The sequence below is a fragment of the Sorex araneus genome, chromosome 3 (genome assembly GCF_027595985.1).
Source record: "Sorex araneus isolate mSorAra2 chromosome 3, mSorAra2.pri, whole genome shotgun sequence".
Taxonomy (NCBI): Eukaryota; Metazoa; Chordata; class Mammalia; order Eulipotyphla; family Soricidae; genus Sorex; species Sorex araneus.
In genome coordinates this window covers 70,969,820-70,992,257 of record NC_073304.1, presented here as the reverse complement: position 1 = coordinate 70,992,257, position 22,438 = coordinate 70,969,820, and positions in this window count along the sequence as shown.

The window sequence follows — 22,438 nt, the reverse complement described above, 5'->3', positions numbered from 1 at the left end:
TGTGATTGCTATATAAACTAAGACTGTAAAATAAGTAGAAAGAGAAGACGCAGGAACAGAGCACAAGGTGAAAGAGAATCAGGGAGTCATCGGAGCCATAAGCAGGGGAAAGAAAGAGCACAAAGCGAGTGAGAGTCAGACTCAGAAGTAGTGGTCAGAGTCAGAAGTAAGAGAAAGCATCAGAAGTGAGAGTGAGAAGGGCTCCAGAAAGAGAAACAGAGGAGCTCTGGAGAGAGAGATCGGAAGAAGAGAGATTGGAAGAGACCAAAGGAGAGACGACAGAGACAGGAAGAGACCAGAGGAGAGACTACAGAGAGAGAGTGAGAGATCGGAAGACAGATAGAGGAGAGCACAGAGGCACACACAGAAGCATAAGGAGGAGCCATCCCGATCCGGTCCATACACAGCAGCTCGAGAACACCGAATGCAAATGGAGAGACACACACAGAGAGAGAGAGAGAGAGAGAGAGAGAGAGAGAGAGAGAGAGAGAGAGAGAGAGAGAGAGAGAGAGAGAGAGAGAGAGAGAGCACCGCCCTGAGAGCCTGCCAACCCCCTTCCGAGTGTATGTGTTTGTATTTTTTACAGGCAGCCCTCCCTGGAATCTGTGTATCCCACAACACCCACTGCAGACTGCCAGTGTGGCAGCAGAGGAGGTACTGTACTGCCAGGGACGAAGATTAATTTTCTCTCATCCAAGATAATCCATTTGTTTCTCTATTGTCATCTTGGTTTTCATTTTTAGAAAGAGGAAACACAACTGTCAGTGGTTTCTATTAGGGGATCACTTAATAGGCTTCCCCCACTCAGACTGAGCTCCCCAAAGGGAACACAAAATGGCTTTTTATTAAAGCCACCATCTACACAGGCACTGCAAGAAGAATGCAATAAAACTTCTGAATGGTCTTTGAGTCACCATTCATAAGAGAAAAATAACAATTTGATAGACTTTTATATGGCTTAATGCCATCATTAAAAAAGAGAGGCTGGCCTCAACAAATGCCCTTGGGTTGAGAGATAAGTGGTAAAACATCAGTGGCCTCAGTATCTAATGATGCAAAACCAAGACTAAATTATTAATGCTGCTTTTGTATGACGTTCTGCCTTTTGAAACAGAACTGGTCAATCGACTGGAGAGAACAGCAGCTATATTTTAGGTAACAGAAAGGCAAGTACTATCTGATTTGTGGGTCACCATTTTATTTTCAGGTTTTTTTAATTCATATTTTGGGATAAACATGATACTGATATTAGATGTTAAACGTGTATGGGTAGGTTGATTTAGTTTGCCGGGGAATGTAAATTAAATAAAATACCTTGGTTGACACACACCAAAAAAACATTCTGACCATAAACAATTGTCCTATGAACAATCCTTCAAAAGCAAGAAGCACAGTTAACGGCAATGGTTAGCGCCATTTATACTAAGCTCCTATTTAAGGGATTCAAAATGCAAGGAAGACTGTACAATTATCTATCTGATTTGATCAATGTAGGCAGCCAAACCAGCTAATTCAGCAGGGAGACAGAACTCTGACTAGCTACACTGATCAAATCAAGGAATAACTGCCAGATCTCCCCTTTTACTTTTTGCCGAGTAGATGCTGCCTTGGGGAATGGCTTACATTCAAAGGCTTTGACTGTTTGAAGTTCCCCAAAAGTCTGTTAATTGGAGTTCTTTGGATGTTATGGACAGTTAAAATTGTATAGCTTGGGTTGGTTGGCTAATCAGACCTCAGACACTATGAATTCAGTCACTTAAAAAATTGTGGGGAAAAAAGCATTCATAATGAAAATAACCATTATAATAGCCTGATTTAGCTACTGAAAGGAAGTAAAACTCATTTGCACATCGGTAATCAGCTATTCTTCTATTAGGAAACACAGCCAAGAAAAATAGGATGCATTTTTCAGTCCAGGGTAGTGTTTTCATTTCAGGATACTGTAGCTAAAGGTCTACAGCCCTCCCAGGAGTCAATATATCATTTTCATATAAGCACATGGCAAAATGGTAATTCCTAAAGTCAACATGAAGGCTTATTAATGTGAACAGAAAACTAAATGATAATTTGGGTGCTATATTTTAATTTTATCTCTAAAAATCTAATGTGATAAAATTTTCACGTACCTCTAAAGTTTCCTAATAAATAATACCCTTTAAAAACAAGAAGCTAAATTGGACAGTATGGGTAGAACTCAACATAGTTAAAGGGATAGAGTATTCAGGTTTAATGAAACAATGAAACAATAACATTCAGCACGAATAGCTAAAGGACTATATTTCTTAGTTTATTATCAATAATGGTCCATTCCTCCCCAAAATACAGGATATAAGTACATGTTAAGATTGGTTTGATTTTTTTCTTCTAAATATATGAAGGACTCTCTCTCTCTCTTTCTCTCTCTCTGTCTCTCCGTCCCCCATCCCTAACCACATCCTAACCACATACACACACAATTTCACCATCCGTCATGCCAAAATAAATAAATAAATAAAATTCTTTTAGCCCTTTTATGCCCTACCAATTCCCTCATCCTGACTTACATTACCACTACTAAATAAAGTATAGGTGTTGTTGGTCAGCTTCTACAAATTGCCACAAGATATTTGAGAGAAAGGAAAGACTAATTTTGACACAATCCTTTCTGAGTGATTCCAAATGAAGATAGTATACCCAAGGAAACTTTGATTGAAACTATTCAATATTTCTCTAAGGCTAGGTCAAAAGAGAAATATCTCTCCTCAAACAGCAAAAATAATCAAAAGTTTATCCACTTGCACCTCAATTCATTTTCTAAGGGAATATGACACCAAGTCAACTTTATCTGGAATATGTAAGTATTTAAAGAAAAAAAAGCAAAAGTTTTAGAGAAAGGTTATATATGTCAAAAGTGAATAAATTAACTATTCCACAAAATGATATTTTATACAAAATGATTATTGAGCACCTATTTAACCCCAGCATTATTTAAGTGTATGAAACATATGAAGGTTATAAACAAATATATAACTTACTACTTTGTATGTAGTATCTAATTATTAAATATTTTAATTTAATGAAATAACCCAGTGAAAAAATTATTACTACCATCACTATTTTGTAAATAAGAAATATACATTATTGACAAATTAGACTTGAACAAGGTTGTTCAATTAATTGCTAAGAAATGCTATCTGACTTCAAGGAGCCTTAATTAACAACGTAAATAGTAGAAGTATACCACCAAGAAACATGCCCGCTACAAATGACTGGTGTCAAGTTTTACAAAAGATAACTTCAGGGCAGAATAAATAAAGAAATGGATTATGGGAAAAGTGGGACTTTTAGACAACTTACGGGAATCACTGAGAATTTAGTAAGTAGTAACTGATAGGGAAGCTGTTGGTTAAGGGAAACACTATAAGCATTCTGCATGGTTCAAAATTTATAATGATGGAAACTGATTTGCAAAGGTAATTTGGGAACAAACTATAACTGGAATAACAGGTTAAAGAGTTGGTACTTCAACATTGAGGTGATAGGTAGGTACTAAGCTTTGAGCAGGAATAGACAATGGGGTGTTGAGAAAGGTTAATTATCAGTAGCCTGCAATATGCACAAAGAAGGAAGAGATTAGTTGTAGAAGTATTTCTTAGTCCTCTGGTTAGACTAGCATTTTAGTCCCTCCCTGTAAGGTCTAACAAAACACAAGAGACTCCAGGGTCTGGTGGTGTTTATTTCTCAAAGTTGTGGAGACAGACAAGCTCCAACAGATATCAAGCAACAACAGTTTCAGTGTCCAGTGAGAAGCTGCCTCCAGTGAGAAACTAATTTCATAGTAATCTCATATGGTAGGAAGGGGAGCATTTTCTCTGCAGACTATTTTATAAAAATACTAACCCAAGAAATCCATTCCTAAGGGCCCATTTGTCTGACTTTATCAAAATATCACTTCCAAATGAAATCACATTTGGAATTAGGTTCTTAGGCAGGATTGTGGATTCCAGGCTAATGATTTGAACTGGGTAACAGAAGAATTATTTAAACAGAAGCCTACTAACTGGTATATCCACCAATTATATAAAAATAGTAGATTATGTAAAGATTCCAAGAACAGCAACATTCATCATTTAAGGGACTGGAAGAACTGATGGGTAAAGAAAAAATAAATATTGAAACATATTACAGCGTAAGTGGTAATTTCAAGAGGTGTAACAAGAACTTGAATACAAAAACTCCACAGAAAGAAAATTATTTTTAAAATTAAAGAAGTAAAGGAGAGACTCACAAATGAATCTCAGAACCGGGCAGTTTACTGCAGGGATGGCTCCAGACGATGTATGTGCCAGGCTGATTTCACTGGGGCGCCTCAGAAGGAAGCAGGTGTCCTCTCTCTCTGCCTGCGCCAGATGAACCCCGGCAGTCCCAAGCTTCCAGAAATCAATCGCTGCCACCCTCACGGTCGATCTTCACTGGCTCATCCCGGGCCCCCCATGTAAGAGAATAAATCTTCTGAAAAACGCCAGGCCTTCCCATCTCCCGGCCCTTCCCCGAGTCCTGGCTGCCACACCCATGAACTGCCTCCAGGTGCCATTTAAGAGTGTTAAGGGTCATGATCCAGAGACTCACAAATGAATCTTGGAACTGGGCAGCTCACTGCAGAGATGACTCCGGACCCTAATTATTTAAATTTTAAGAAGCACAGAAGTACTGCCACGCGATATCTCATGTTATTTTTTTTTTGTTTGCTTTTTTTGTTGAATCACTGTGAGATAGACCCTTACAGACATCTTATACTATTTTTAACAGGTAATACAAAATAAATTATCTAGCATCTACCTGTGGGCAGGCTTGAGTAGTGGGGGAAAACTTCAAAATAATGGTGGTGGGAAGGTGTAATGGCGATGGGATTGGTGATGAAAGATTGAATGTAATTAATTATTGTGAATAACTTTATGAAAATAAAATTTAAAAAGAAAAAAGCAGAAGAATAAAAGGAAATAAGGGAAGAAGATGCAGAACTAGAGGGAATGTCATTGGATGACAGAGTAAGCTAAGAAATTTCCATGGGAAGCTAAGAAATTTCAGAAGTTAAGAGGTTTAAGGTGAGTTTGAAAAAAGTAATAAACATCATTCTGCATCTGCATGACAATGGCAAGGTAGACAAATAGAAATTTCACTTTTAATTACTTGATTCTCACTTGTTTTAATGAGACATCAAAATTTCACTTACCTTAGAGATAGAATTTCTCCATATCTCCTAGCAGGTAAGAGTGTTCACAGACATACTTTCCCCTTTCTGCAATCCCTATGAATGTTATTTTATTTTTTACCACCTTTTCAATGCCTCAAGCATTCCCCTCTCTTATTTTTTTTTATACTCAGCAGTTGGCATTGCCATCTATTTCAGAGAAAATAAAATCATTCCCCCTCTTGTCACTTTCTTTCACACACACACACACACACACACACACACACACACACACATGCACACACACACAATCAAACACTTAATATTTTTTGCTAAGGTAGACACTATTTGTTACCTACCCAATCACAAACCTTTACCATTTCCAGGTTTATAGAATCCACTGTTTTCACAAGTCACATAATCCTGTGCTTGGGGAGGAATGTGAATTTAATAACCTAAGCCTATCATTTATACCTATGGGTATCTAAATACTTCTTGCCTACTGCTCTAAATGTTTAGTAATGTTTATAATTTTGGCCAAAGAGATATTAATAAAAGTCTGTTAGGAAAATTCTAGAAATTTTCCTTTTACTCTTTAAAGAGATAGTGTTTTTTTTCCAATTAAGGCAATTGGATATGGTCACCAAAATTTAACTATTGATAAATCTATTGATCTCTTTTCACTCTTTATCTAAGTTCTCTTTGTGGCTTACAATCTTTTCTTTACTCCCTTTTTGACCATTGCTAATTATCCATTATCTTTTTTTCCTACTTCAGTTTCTCAGAAATCTACATGACCTTCTCCTTTATACATTTTATTTATCAAAGTTCATTCTATTCTATAGTTCCCTTCACTCCACTTATATGGTCTTCTAAGGAGATCATCTGTAATTCATTGGGTTCAAAAGTGATCCACGTTTCTTGATATTTACTATACATATGTGTGTGCGTGTGCTCATGTGTGTGTATTTATATATTTCCTAGATATATATATATATACTTACTAGGACATTATGTTAATTTCCAGTAAGTAATCTATTTAATATGCTTAATATAAATGTATTATTTCTTTGTCCTAACTGGATATTCTTATCAAGAGAGCTAGCAAAATATCACAACATTCAGAAACAAAAACTTTGTGTTTTAGATGCCTTTCTCTCTCTAAAATCTTAGCATTTTTTTATCATTCAAAACATGAATTCCAGCTCCAAATATTTTTTCTCTTTTATTTTTCATTCACCCTGTACTACTTTAACTTAGGCCTTTATTTTCAACAATAAATGTAGTCTAAAGTGACATATTCAGACTATTCAAGGCACTAGTGATAGTGCTGACACACAATCCCATATTAAACTGACACTATAAGAACCATGTTAGTGTCAGTCATAATAATTAAATCTTGAAAATCTACTTTTTACCTCGAGAGCCATGAACCTTCAGTATGGCAAAGCAGAATCTTCTGCTTGATAGCAGAAGTTCTCAACACAGTTCCCTGAAATGATTATAGTCACAATTTTCATTATTTCTTTCCACAATTAATCAAGATCACGAGGCATATGTTAAACAGCAGCTGTTGTCTGTGAATAAAGCAAACAGCTTTACTCCTACAAAACACCCTCCCTTCCTTGTATACCTTTCTATAGTACAGGCCATAAAATGATCTTTAAGGAAATAAAAAAATATATTCTTTGTGTAAACAGAAGGAAAATCAATTGAACATGTCTTCCTTTTAGATGTCACACATGCACACCGAAAAATGAATCCTACTCTGAATATCAGTGGTACCATCCAACAGTAAATGTACAATCCTGGAAAAGTAACCTGCTTTATATGTGATATTCAGGTGATATTTAAGTTAAAAGATAATACCATGGCAAGAAAAAATAAAAACTCTAAATTAAATAAATCTAAATACAAAAGGCCCTGAAATAAGGGTATCCTTTTTCCAAAAAGCAAAAGGAAGATTGATGTAGACACACAGTATAACTTGCAAAAAGAGGAAGATAAAAGTTTGGGGTTCTTCACAACACCCAAAAAGAGAGAACGAGCAAATGGGAATGCCCTGCCACAGAGGCAGGGCGGGGTGAAGGGAACAGGGTGGGGGTGGTGGGAGGGATCCTGGGACCATTGGTGGTGGAAAATGGGCACTGGTGGAGGGATGGGTACTCGATCATTGTATGACTGAAACATAAGCATGAAAACCTGTAAGTCTGTAACTTTGTCTCACGATGATTCACTAATAAAATTTTTTAAAAAGTTTGGGGTTCTTTTAGGATCATTTGACAAAAGTAAGCATTTTCATATAGGTCGTGTATAGCATGGATATGGTATAATACATTTTTTATTTTAAACAGATAATGGTAAGTGCTTCATGGAAAACAAGCAGCAAGAATAAAGAAAAGTGATTCAGAAATAACAAAATTTAAAAAATTACAGTAGCTCAAATTAAGGGTAAAGTCATGGGAAATTGTTAAATTCAAGGCAATTTTCTTGGAGGGGCGTTTGAATTGGTTTTGCATTTGCAATTATTTTTAAATATTTTATTTTATTTTTATTTTTTTGGTTTACAATCCTATTAAAAGTGGTCTCTCAAAAAAATAAATAAATAAAAATAAAAGTGGTCTCTCGTGGACATAATTCCAACATAGTTCCAAACAGTCAATGTTTTTGAACTTGAGTCACATTGATAAACTTGGTAGAGTTTAAAAAAGAAACCAAACCAAAGATATTTTTTCTAGTTTCATAGTTACTCTATGGCTTCAATTATTTGTATTGGAAACTTGAGATTTATACTTAAAACAGATTATATACCTTCCATATGTACTGCTATTACAAACCCTCTCAACCTAATCAATTACAAACCCTGTCAATCTACCCCCCAAAATATCTTGAATTTGTTCGTACATCATTTTTGCTAGAAGTTCCTTATTCAAAACTGAAGAATTGGGTGCTGGAGCAGATAGCACAGCGGGTAGGGCATTTGCCTTGCATGAGGCCGACCTGAGTTCGAGTCCCAGCATCCCACATGGTCCCCTGAGCAGCACCAGGTGTAATTCCTGAGTGCAGAGCCAGGAGTAACCTGTGTGCATCACCGGGTGTGACCCAAAAAGAAAAAAACAAACAAACAAACAAACTGAAGAATCAATTTTCTGGAAATTAGCAGTAGTTAAATAGTTTACCTACATCTGCTTCTCATACACACATATCCATCAAATAGCACAAAAAATAATCTTGTGATAAGATAAGACTAAAGTTCAACAAATTTTAAAATCTTTCAATAGCATCCATTTATTCTTGAATGAGGTCCAAAATCGTTTAATGGAATGAGGTTCAAAATATTTTAATGCTTTCTAGTTTTTCCAGGTTCTAGCACCTATCTAGTCCCACATGCTAAAACTCTAATTCTCCTGCTGGGGTCTACTAATACTGAGAGCCACCAAGGCCTTCTTGGAAGGAATCAGGGTCAACAAGGCCACATGCAGCAGTGTTCAAAGGGGCATATGGTTTTAGGGATCAAATATTAGACCTCATGTATGCAAAACATGGGTTTCACATTTTTAACAGCATTCAAGATTCTTTAATAACTTTTAATTACATATATCTATGAAAAATGAAAGACATTCACAAGAAAAAATATACATATAGTAAAACACTATTGCTAGGTGCTCTGGAGAGACTGGTCGGGCAGGGTAGTGTGATAATGAGAAAATAAAGAGATAATGAGGTTTGAGTAAGGAGAATGAGTCCAGAATATGTAAAAGAAGAGCATAGACTACAATAAGGAGTGATGCTTATACAAAAAAGTGGTGAGGAGGAGTTTCATAGTTTGGGGCTATAACCAAAAGTGTTCATGTCTTACTCTCTGCTTTGTCATCAGGGATTACTTCTGGCAGTGCTCAAGGAGCCATAAGTTGTTCCAGGGATCAAATTAGGGTGAGAAATGTTCCAGGCAAACACCTTAGCTCCTGTACTTTCTCTGTCTCCTATGCAAGATTTTTAAAATTATTATTTCACTTACTGCTAAATTTTAATGGTGTGCATAAAGGAATCTGAAGGGAAGTTATAAAGATGCAACATGTCAGATCATGTTTCAATTATTTTCAGAAATTATACATAGGAAAGGAAAGGTCAATGAAGCAGGAGCCAAAATTTATTTAGAAGCAAGTGTGTTAGCAGGTGAGACCAAATGGTAGTGAAGTCCAAGTGAAGGAATCAGTGTTCAAGAGGGCAATAAAGAAAAATTCCTTCCAACTAAAGGTAAGGAGTAGGTGGTTGCAGGGGCAAGTTAGGTTTGGTGACAAACAGATCTCACCAAAGAAAAATATTCATACTGGGTGGCTTCTGGTTTCACAATTAAATAATATGCGAAATCACTAAAGTGAGAATGAAAAGGTAAAGGAGATGGGTATTTTCAGGAGAAAACATTTTACATTATTTCTGAAAGTAGTACTATAGAAAAATATTCAAAATTCTAAGCAATCGTAGTTGTTTGAGAATTGTGGGCATGAATTTTAGAGTGCAATTTTATAGCAGATCATTTTTTTCCCAGGAATATATGACTAATTATGTACAGGTGTAGAGAGAAAGGTAGTAAGTTATATTCAAAGATGAGAAAAAAGGGCATAATGTGGAGGAAAGGTGACAGGATTGATTTTCATAAGAACTCATAATAATGGTAGAAGAAAGAAAGAAAAGCAGAAAAATGTGAATTGTGTCAATGGATGCTTGTGTCAATTTTATGAAAGAGGTCAAAAATTCATTCATGAGATAATTTGATCAGCTGAGTTGGAAGGGTCTGAAGTGACATATTTAAATGTTTGACATTGAGGTTTTAAGGGGGTTCAATTATTGGTGATGACAAGATATAGAAATTGACAAGGATGTGGATGGCTGGGATACAGTGAAACCAAGGGAAATCAAAGTGTACAAAGAGAGGGATTGGATAGATGATGCTCTCACATGGTTTAACAAAGAGACCAGTGGTGAGAGTGAGAGACAGAGTGACTGCACCAGAATCAGAAGTCCGAAGCGAAATGGAAATGTGCCAAATCTAAAGAAGAAGAGAAAGAAGAAAAATAAAAGGGATTGTAATCACATGCCATGTGGCTCAAAGAAAAGAGCAAATTTATTTCACTTTTTCTTACTTAGGATTGTAGGGGTATCTGAAATTAAAGAGCATCAACAAGTAAATAAAATAGACCAGGATTCTGCCTTTTGGGAACTTAGGACTAGTGGGGAGGACTACATAATTCAAATAATTAAATAAACAAGCACACACACTGATAAGTGCCTTGAAGAAGGCAAAGAGCACTGTGACAGGGTCAACCGTGGTGTCCAAGCTGATCTGTAGGGAAGGTCAAGAGATAAGGTTGGAACAAAACTGGAGACATTTTGTTTTAGGGCAACTCAAACAATAGAAACAAAGGTTCAGAAGGGGAAAGGGAATATTTCAGAGCTGGAAGTGACAGATTAAAAAGAACCCAAGAAAAAGTGAAATGAACCATTGGGAAGAACTTAGTGCGTGGATTAGTGATGATGTTGACATAAAGAGAGGACCTCTGGAGAACAAACAAATAAGGAATATATTAGAGAGAGGGTTGCAATTAGAGAGTAGGGAGAGGGGATTATCCTTTGGAGCTTAACAACCAAGGAGCCTTATAACATCAATGACATATTTCCTTTTTTTTTTTTTAATTTTTTATTGAGTCACCATGTGGAAAGTTACAAAGTTTTCAGGTTTAAATCTCAGTTATACAATGCTCGAATACCCATCCCTTCACCAGTGCTCATATTCCACCACCACTGGGATTCTTGGTGGTGGAATGACATATTTCCCTAAGTATGCCCACATGACTGTGAATGGAGTCAACACCCTCTTCCAGGGAAACAGTCAAGGGATTGGTCTAAATGGCAGGAGCAGGTATTTAACAGGCACTGTTTCAAGTACCCTACACACCTCAGGGAGACCCTAGAGGCACGCTGGTTCAAAGAAAGACTGGAAATTATCTTTGTTATGGAAAGAAAGGATCTGGAAATCTGCAATGACTGACTCGGCCTGGGCCACACTCTCAGTGTCAAGAAAAGCCCTGGAAACCAGTATCTTTCTCAGCCCTGAAGAAGGGGTGGGATGGACTCCACTCTGCTAAGACACCTCTATGGAAAATGAGGCCACATGCAGTTCAACCTGAAGGCTCCAGACCAACCAGTTCATTGTGGGACATCTTATGTCTGGCCTGGCCTGGGTAACTCTGATGTGCCAGATAAAATTAATGCCGTTATTGGTGTGTCTCCTGTCTTTAGTCAACCCCCAGGACTTCTCAGTAAATAATTGTGATGTCTGTCGGCCCCACGGGTGACTTACGTGAAACAGAGAGGAGAAAGATGGTCACTTTCTCTCCAACGGCCGCAAACACCCGGGGCCCAGGGTTACTGGGTTCTTGTCTCGCTCACAGAAAAGAATTTCAGGAGTAGACAAGCAGTGAAGTAACAGATTTTATTTTAGAGGGTTTTAGGGAAGGAGGAAGGGATAAGGGGAAAAGAAAAACAGCAGGAGTAACACGCTCAAGAAAGAATGTGGGCTCCTCCGAGGATGGACAGAGCTCTACACACATCCTAGCACTGGACATGAAAGCATGAAAATACACATCTCAAGGGGGAAGATGCGTGTGACACATGTGCTCGGGCACCACATGTGCTCGGTCACGTGGGCACAAGCAGCACATGGACTCAGACAGCGTATGCGGCGCGCACTTCATTTGTTCAAGGTGGCCTTTATAGGGTTTCTTCAACCTGCCCCCACCTGGGGGCTTCTTCCCAGGTAAAAGTCCGTTGCTAAGGAGGTTACCAGGGAGGTTGGGAGTGGTGATGGTCTTCTTTAGGCTGCATCACATTTTAATCAGTTTAAGGGAGAGGTCGATGGAATTTGAGGAACTTCATGGGGAGGGCTCCAACCCCCTCAGGGTCTGCTGAAGGTCTTATCAGGTCTGTTTTCTGTACCCACAGGGTGGGTCAGTCTCAGGATTCTCCTTCCAAGAGACTTTGTTAATCTAAGTTTCATTGTCAAGGGCCTTTTCCTATCTACCTGCCTACATCAATAGGATACCCCAAATGGAGAGTTCTCCAATCTTGTTGTGTTTATGCAAAAGAACAAGTCAGGTTTGTTAAGCTGTCTGGAAAAATTTTGAAATGAAGGTGGAGAAAAAAACCATGTTTTTTCTTTCACCAAGAGATGGCTTGGTGTTTGTGTCCATTAGAATCTGGACACAAGAAGTCATTTTCTATCAACCAAAACTGAGGGCGAAGAAGTGATTCCTTTCCATCATTTTGTGATAGAAATGGATAACTTCAGGAACTCAACCAATTCATTGCCTGGGGCCCACTAAAACTAAGGTAGCATGCGATGTCACCCCTGAGCAGGCAGGTCAGCCCCTTTTGTCAGCATGAAGTGTTGGACACGGAGCAGGGCAGGAGCAACACCATCATGCCTGGTTCCTGCTTCACGTCTTGTTTTACTTAAACCTTTTGGTTTTTCTTAAACCCCCACTTCTCCCTGCCTTGGCTGTCTACGAGGGAAGGACATCTAGGCCGAAAACTCAGCCTTGGCAAATAGTTTCATAACCACTATCCTATATCTATAGAAGTCACCCAGATGCAAGCAGGAGGAGTCACCAGAATGTTTGGAAAACATGTCTAGATGACCTATCTATAACTGCTTGTTTGTACTACTTGAAATTAGGTTTTTTTCTGAATCATGAAACTTGCATTTTCACTTATGTTTTTTAAAATTCATAAGTGCGGGCTATGATATAAGCCAATCTAAGCATTGACTATAAAACTTGCAGATTCTCCCTTGTTCGGGGTCTGGCTTGGGCCTGCGTGCCTAGAAGCTTGACCCCAGCTAGCTGGCTTAATAAACTCCGCTTATATGTTACATTACTGGCTGAACTCTTTGTGCGGGTTTGGAGAGGGGGGCATTATTGACACCGGACCCTAATAGAAGCAGCTCCAGAATATGGACCTTCAACCATTCTCCCTTAAAGATTTAAGGGGGTGCAATCTCTAGGGGGGAATATGATGTAGGCAGGTAGATAGGGAAAGGCCCTCAGCAATAAAACTTAGGTCAACAGAACTTCTGGGAGGAAAATCCTAAGACTGATCCACCCCATGGATACAGAAAACAGACCTGATAAGACCTTCAGCAAAATCCTGAGGAGATTGGACCCCTCCCCATGAAGTTTCTCTCCTCAAATCTTCGGACCTCTCCCTTGATCTGATTAAAATGTGATCCAGCCCCTAGAAGACTCCAGAACTTCTGGATCAAGACAACCCAGGAAGAACTTTTAAGTTCTTTTAAGTTCTTTTAAGACACCTTGAGCAAAGGGAGGGGGCGCATATGCTGCCCGAGCCTGTGTGCTGCTTGCGCTGCGTGGCCAAGCACATGTGGTGCCTGAGCACCTGTGTCCCCCGCATGTCCCCTCTTAAGATATATACTTTCATGCTTTGCTATCTAACACTGGGATGTGTGTAGGGGCTGCCTCCGCCCTTGGAGAAGCACACATCCTCTCTTAAGTGTGTTACTCTGTCTCTTTTACTCTTCACTCTCCCACTCTTCCCTTCAAAATTCCTCCAAATACAATCTTTTTACTTCAAAAAAAATGAAGTGATTATATAGATGAACATCTATTGATGGTTTGATAAAACTACTGGACTTAGTAATAATGTAACACTATTGAGATGCTAAAGTTCTCAATAAGTGTCTCATGACAAATTAGATGAAAATAATCATCCCTATTCTGGAGAGGTCTGGTGAGGACAGTTATTATGTAAAACACCTGGGGGGCAAACCTAGTATAAAGTAAAACAATTAAGAGGGTTAGTAAATTATCACATTAATATTTATTTTTAATCATTGCCTGATATATTATTGCTTATTTAATGAAAGTTTTATTTGGCAGCCCAACAAATACAATACTACTGCATGCATATGTATGTTGTAGAAAGGAGACCACATCAGGAAGAATGCCTAGTATATAAATATTTAAGTTTTAGACTTAATTATACAAGAAGCTATGATTCACCTATGGGTTGGTGTAAGGTGTGTGTTGGGACCTCATAGTCCTTTGATAATGCTCTTCTAAATGGTACAGTAGTCCATGGAGACTCATCAACCAACAAGATTATAATTTCTTGTATGAGAATATTAAAATACAAGAAGTTTTGCAGCCATTGACCCAGTTAACAGAAAAGGCAAACAAGAGAACCATGCTTGCTTTTGATTTATCACTCGAGCCACTGGGGAATGTTGTCTCTCATAATTCACTGAGCCTTGGATAGAAAATCTCTGCTCCTCCTCATCAGAATGATTTAAATGGATATTCCTTTTACAGGTGTAGTAAACAGAGTATATCATGATGGCCTTTCCTGGAAAGTCCACAATACTGCAAGTTCAGCGAAGGGGTGGCTATCCCATGCCTGGGAAACAAGTAGCACGCCAGAGGAGTTGCTACTGTCTTGCACAATACAAAAAAACATTCTCCAATTCTGACTCCCCATAGTATATCTCACTTTGGAAGTCTAGGATCATTCACTGGTTTAAATTTGTTTTTTGTTGAATTGCTGTGAGATACACAGTTACAAAGTTGAGCAGGATGATTGGGTTTCAGTCATACAATGTTCCCAACAACTACCCTTTCACCTGTGTACATTTCCCACCACCAATCCAATGTCCCCAGTGTCCCTCCCACCCCCCACTTGCCTCTATGGAAGGCACTTTCTCTCTCTCTCTCTCTCTCTCTCTCTCTCTCTCTCTCTCTCTCTCTCTCTCTCTCTCTCTCGCTCTCTCTCTCTCTCTCTCGCTCTCTCTCGCTCTCTCTCTCTCACTCACTCTCTCTCTCCTCTCTCTCCCTCCACCCTCTCTCTTTCTCAAATAACTTTTGGATGAAGCAGTTGTGATTACAACCCCTTTTTCCCTTACCAAGACTTCTAAAAGTCTGAAATCCTGGAAGTGGGGGGTGGAGGGTAGGGGACATAACTCATTAAGTCACTGAGAGAGAGGTCAGCTTACTTGGAAGGTAGTGCTGTCTCTTATTTGAAAGCCCACTTAAGACTGAGAGTAGTGGTGCTCTAAAGGCAGCATGCACTCTTCCTGTCTGTAATATCCTCCGCTATTATCACAATGAGTATAGCACTTTAGGGGGTAACCCACTGATACAGTTGAGCTTGACTCTAAAATGTACAGTAATGAACTGCAGCAGCTGTAGTGCTCTAAATCAAAGATTCCTAGTGCCGGTGAGGGAATGGGAAGGATAGTACATCTTCTCTGTAAGTAGATTCTTTGCCAGTCAGTCAGCCTGCTACCTTAAAAGTAAAATCCTATTATACCTATGAAACCCCACCGAGAAGGGCAGAATCAGACAAGTATCACAAAGCAGCTTGGCCAAATTCCTGGGATGCCAGGCCACTGAGCAGTGCTTTGAGGGACAAGAGTTATCCCACAGGCTTTGAAGAATGCTAAGGTAAGTGTAGGTCATGGCATAAGTCCTTGGCAGGCTCTGGTGCTCTCTTGGGGAATCTTTGTGGGTCAGTCAGAACAACAGCATCATGCACCTTGCAGAGATTTCCACCTTTTCAGTCCAGCTAAAGAAATATGAAAACTAGGTTTTTGTCAACCAAAACAAGAGAGTTTAAAAAGGCGTTGTTACTAAAATAATCCCAGTGCCCAAATAAACAGGGCGCATGGAGGAAGAATTTGGAGCCAATAGATAGTAAGAAAGCAAAATGTATTATAGGCATTAAGGGAGACCTAGCTATATTAATGCAAATTTATTTTAGAGTTTCATTATTTATTTACATAGTTATGGAACTTGCCGACATTTGTATGCTCCCCACAGAATATCTTAATTAGGATTTCCTGAAAATCAGAGAGGTAATGAAGAGAAGTAGGTCAGAGTTTCTGCGCATCAACTGATGATTTGTTTATCGATCATCGGTAAGCTGACAAGGTAGAACAAGGACATGTCCTGATAAGATGACACAGCAGATCAGGATATAATTCTCATCCTGCCTTCTCTGTTTGAATCATTCAGGAGTTCAGACAACAGACAAACCTACTAGGGCAGAGTTGAAGTGCAAAACCCTCTGTCTTCAGGAAAGGAAGGGAAAAGAAAAAGTTCTCCAGTCTTCTTTTCTGCAGAACAAGGGCCATGAAATCACTATTCCAAAGAAATGCATTCCTTGGAACTGAAATCATCTGACCTCTAGGTTAGGGATGAGAACAGGAAGGAATTATCATCCTCTTTACTTGCACCCGATTTCCATCTCAAGATAAGTCTCTCCTGTTTCTCCTCATTGTGAAGGCTGATGGGTAGATAACCTGTCATCATGTCATCTCTAACATTTGTAAGAAAAATAAATTGTGTTGGAAGCTTTGCTCTTTTCCTGAAAATTTCAAAAAGCCACACAGAAAAATCAACATTTATTTTCTAAATATTTCACATCATAAATACATTCTCTGCTTTATGATGAACTTTTGATCTGCAGATGTTCTTTTCTTTGCTTTCCTCAATGCCTTCACTGATCCAGAAGGGTTTTCAAATTTTCTACCAATTAAACATTTCAGACTATATAATCTAGTAATGAGGCAATTTGCCTAGATGTCACAAGGAAACATCTGAATATTTTTATATCCTTTTATTTTTGCTTTAGTTTATTGTTTTTGTTTTTTGACCACACTCAGAGGTACTCAAGCCTTACTTCTGGCTCTGTGCTCAGGTCTTATTCCTGGCAGGGCTCGGGATATGATATGTGTGATATTGGGTATTAAACCCAGATGAGTAAGTGCCCTACCCACTTTACTATCATCTGACCCTGTAATTTTCTTCTACCGGTAAATTCAGCTATGTTTTTGGACTCTTTATGGACTTAATGGTCTCTACTACTTACTATATCTTTAGACTATACCTTACTTTAAATTAGTGTTATTCCTGATAACAGTTGAAATATTGTTAATTCTTCACATGGTACTTCAGGGTGTTTTGCCATTTTAGTTATATCACTGTATAGTATCATTTGATTGGGTAGCTATTGACCTCATTTTTCATTCCTACTTCAACAAAAGTATCATGGCTTGCTCTACCTTTCTTAGTTTAGGGTTTTTTTTTAATTTCCCATATTTTGCATTCAGTACATGATGGACTACAGTATAATGATTCCTTTTGTGGGGATTACACTAAGAAGATAACTCAAAAAGTTCATATTTTAATCTTTCATTTGTATTGAAATTGAGTAGTTCTCAAGATCACTAAAATGAGAAAGGTTAATTATCTTCATGAGCAATGGACTGAAAACAACATTCTTCTAGACTATTATTTAAAAAATAATCAGTTTAAAAATAATCAGTCTTTACTACTGAGAAAGTGGGTCACTGTTCTTCCACTTATTTTAAACACACGGCACATACTCCTGAAGTGTTATTCAACAATTAATGTCCATTCTTAGCTCTATAATCTGACATCCAGTACCTGCCCTATACAAACTGGTGGTGGGCTATAGAGTTACACAAATACTAAAATACAAACAAATCCCCAGATTTAGTTATAATAACTCAGTGAATTCAGTCATACAACTTAGAGATCATAACTTAACCAAGAGCAAATTCCAGGTTTCTTGGAGCCTGGCTATCATTGCCAGATATTAAACAAGATTCAAACAAAAAATGAAGTTCTCAATATTTTAAATTATACAATCTTTAGGGCTGGAGCAATAGCACAGCATTTGGGCGTTCGCCTTTCATGCGGCTGACCTGTGTTCGATTCCTCCGCCCCTCTAGGAGAGCCGGCAAGCTACCGAGGGTATCGAGCCCGTGCGGCAGAGCCTGGCGAGCTACCCGTGGGTATTGGATATGCCAAAAACAGTAACAATAAGTCTCTCAATGAGAGACATTACTGGTGTCCACTCGAACATGTCAATGAGCAACGGGATGACAGTGACAGTGACAATCTTTAGCAGTTAACACATTCACAGGGTTAAAGCTAAAAATGACACTACTGAACAACAATCAGGGGCTCTTAGTCTTATCCCTATTTCTGTATATTCCTATTCTCTACCTTCCACACTGGGGACTCATTTCTCTAATAGTTTCCTAGTGCTTTCTTATACTAATATAAACAAATATAATTTAACTTTCCCTTAAAAAAAACCCTAAACATTCTTTGCACTTTACTTTTTTCTATGAGCCACCCTAATTTTTTATTTCATGAACCACCTTAACATTTTATTTCATTTTATTTATTCAGCATCAAACTGTATTCTGGTCAGCTGAGACATTTGTAGTATAGATACTCAGACAAACCACAAGAGTGACTGTGACAAACTGAAGCACAGGAAATGTTCCCTTTTAACTGAACACCCTCAAAGGTCAGCCATAGAAAGATAATCTACGCGTTGCAACAAGGTGGCCGATGCTGGGTCTTTTGGCCGTTTTATAAAACCATGTTTTCTCTAATCTGGTTTAATCTCTATGTATTCAGTACACATACACCTGAACACAAGGCAGGGCCTATCCCAGACTTTAATTCACACATATTAAGGGGAAAGGGTGATGGGTGACTGGTGATGTAGGTAGTGACAGTACCTACAAAGAATCAAGGATACCACAGTTCTTTATTTCTCCCCAAAGCAGCTGCATGTTGAAGTTATCAGACCATATCAGGCTTAAGGGACATTAAATGTCACGAGAGCAGACCTGGTATAGAAAGCTGATGGGAGCTGCGGGAACCTTTAGTATCAAATGTTCTCCTGTATAATAATAGGCAGCAGCATCAATCTCAGAAATGCTGCTACAAATGTCAAAGAAAACCTTCCCCGTATATAGATTAAAGTTGCAGATAAAAACAGAGGACCAAATCAAAGCCCTACTGTTCCCTTTTTGAAACCACCCTGCCAAAAATGCAATTTCTGAGTTATCAAAAAATAGAATCTCTCAAACAGCATTCATAAAGTTTCACATTTTGGTGTTATCACAGAGGCTTATATTGAGAAAATGCTATTTCTTCCTTCCCTCCCCCTTCAAGGTTGAAGCAGAAGCCTATCTTTCCTAACAAACAATGTTTACTTCAGAACAGCAAGCTTGGAGGCAAACAGCACTGGGTTCTACAGAGCCAGGAAGCCACACACTAAAGTGTATTTGCCCTTTCCAATGAAACCCCCCTTCACACAAGGATCTGGGAAATAAACTTTTTAAAGTGACCTCACAAAGCCAACATCAATGACCCTGGCATAAAACTTCATCGGGTGAAGCAATTTAGACAGCATAAACACAATAGAATGTCAATTGAGAAATCTCAGTGTGAAAATATAAACATCAGGGTTTGGATTTATAAGACCTCTTTTGGATGTGGCAATTCAGACAGTAAGCATTAAGAGTTTGATCAATCAAGTAAAGGGTTAGGCTGGGAGAATGAATCTCCTAGATGTAGAGTCAATAGGACAAAAATAAATGTGGGGGGGTTATTGTATTTCTTTTAGGGGATATACCCAGAGTTGCTTAGGCCTTATTTCTGGCTCCGTGGTAGGGATCTATCACTCCTGCAAGCTCCAGGAGAGCAGATAGGGTGCTTGGAATCAAACCTGGGTCAGCTGCATGCAAAACAAATGCTTGACTCTCTTACCATCTATCTTTCCAGCCTCCCCCCCCAAATTTTTCATCTTGTGTAAAGGTACATACACATGCCAACACACTCACATATCTATACACACATATCTAATAAAGAAGATATTACTAGGAATAATTTATTATAGATCTCAGAGGAGGTGCTATACAATAGGTGGTCATTTGATTATGTCTGTTACCCACTTACTTATTGAAAATGACCCTCAATTGCTCCTCTAATGAATGATGTTCAGCATAATATCATTTCCCTGGATGTCGGCCTCAGGAATGTCCTGATTGCACACATCCCATTATTATCATGGTTATAGAAGAGGCTCCATATATTTTTTTGATAAGCCACATGTTTACTGTAAAAAAAATACAGTTATAAGAGCTATCAAAATAGCGAGGCTATATATGTTTAGATAGTTCTTATGCTTCCCTGTTGCTATGATACCGTTTTTCTCTGCAATCCTGGAAAGGTCTTAAATGGTCAAGTGACTTAGTTTCCCTTTTGGTACCCAATGTAAAAGAAAATAAAAAGGTTGTTGGTGTTATCTCTGATATCAGAGTGCTTTCAAAGGCTCTTTGTTAATCTCTGATAAGCTCTCAGTGATAACTACTTATGAATGATGACTTGTTACAGCCAGATGCTGTCTCCTAAACTAAAGGCAACATGGACAGTTATTCATAAGGCTGTTGGGATGGGAGTCCTATTACAGCCATTGCTGTTTCAGCTATCATGCTTTAGAATACATTTATTACTGATATGGCCGCACAACATCTAATAGCCCAGTTCTCCCTCTTGGAGAACCTGGCAAGCTACCGAGAGTTTATTGCCCACAAGGGAGAGCCTGGCAAGCTCCCTGTGGCGTATTCATATCCCAAATACAGTAACAGGTATATACATACCTCTCAGAGAGCCCGGCAAGCTACCGAGAGTATCCTGCCTGCCACAGCAGAGCCTGGCCAAGTACCCATGGCATATTCGATATGCCAAAACCAGTAACGATAGGTCTCATTCCCCTGACCCTGAAAGAGCCTCCAATCATTGGGAAATACAAGTAAGGAGAGGCTGCTAAAATCTCAGGGCTGAGAGTAACAGAGACGTTACTGGTGCCCAGTCGAGTAAATCGACAAACAACAGGATGACAGTGATATAGTGAAATGTTACTAAAATAAAATTATATTATTTTACCATTAGATTAAGAGAAAACACAATCTAAGTTATACTTTATGCTTAGGAACAGAATGCTTTTCAAAATTAGTAGCTTTTAAAGATTCATTGTTCCTTTTTTTTGTATTTTATATGATGCCACTTTTTCACTTCTCCAGATAATTCTACTGTTATTTTTGAATAAACACAGTACTCTTGTTACTTTAGCTTCAAAACCTCATTTCCAAAGTACCATTCCAAAGGTTTCTAAGAGTCTCCAAATTAACACCAATTTTTAGTGTGAAACAAGAACTTGGACAAAAAAGGTTCAGTCTTCAGCTTCCTCTTAATTAACTATCCTCATAGTTTTTCCCTCTTATAGACAAAAGGGTTTTTTTTTAATGTTTTTAATGAAAATGTTACAGTTCTGAGCTGGAATGAGAGTATAGCAGGCAGGGCACTTGCCTTGAATAGTTAACCTGGGTTCCATCCCGGGGCACCATACACGGTTACCCACCCACCTACGACCCTCCAGAAGTGGGCTCAGGGCAGAGAGCCAGAAGTAAGCCCTAGTGTGGCTCAGCCTAGTGTGGTCTAAAACCAAAAAGAAAAGGCTACAATTCTGCGACTAGAAAATTCAAAAGGGTAGCATGGGTGTTTTTCATGAGGCAGAACTAGGTTTGATTCCTAGTACTGAATTGTTCCCTCCAAGCACCAGCAGAGCAATTCCCAAATTAGCTAGGAGTAGTCCCCCTAGCATCCTCAGGTAGCACGTTAGCCCTGTCATCTCGTTGTTCATTGATTTGCTCAAGCGAGCACCAGTAACGTTTCCATTGTGAGACTTGTTGTCAGGTATGGCCACCAAATCAAGGGGAAATTATTAAATTCATTTAAGCATAGAATAAAAACAGTTTTTACCCACTTGCTAGTCTGGGCGAAGGTTTTTGTGTGATAATGCTTTTCTAAATCCTTCCTTTCATCAGTCACTCCTCTTGTTTTCATTCCCTGAAACATCAGCTTCACAAAGGTCTGCTTCCTTTCCTCTAGGATAGAACATAAGCAGTAACTGGCACATAAAAGTATTCAGTGATTGCTTGCTAGATCAGTAAAGAACGTTTCCCTTTATAAATATTAGCATAAGGCATTCACTTAATCGAGCAGGTTTTAAAAACTTTCCTGCCAAATCCTTTATTCATTCCTTCTTGTATGCACAAATGTTTACTGAGTCTGATAAGTGTCAGGCTGAGTTTGAGGACCTAGGCCTTGGTCATATTAGTTGAATCTTCATGAATTTCCCTTCTAGTAGGTTAGCAGACAATGACTAAGTAAGCAAAATGCTACACAATTAAAATTACACCTTATAACTGGCATTATAAAAAAATGCGAGCTATGATAGAAAATAGAGGACCTACTCTCAGATTTTCTGTTACACTCTTTATTCCCCTTCACCACTTTTGTCTTTCTA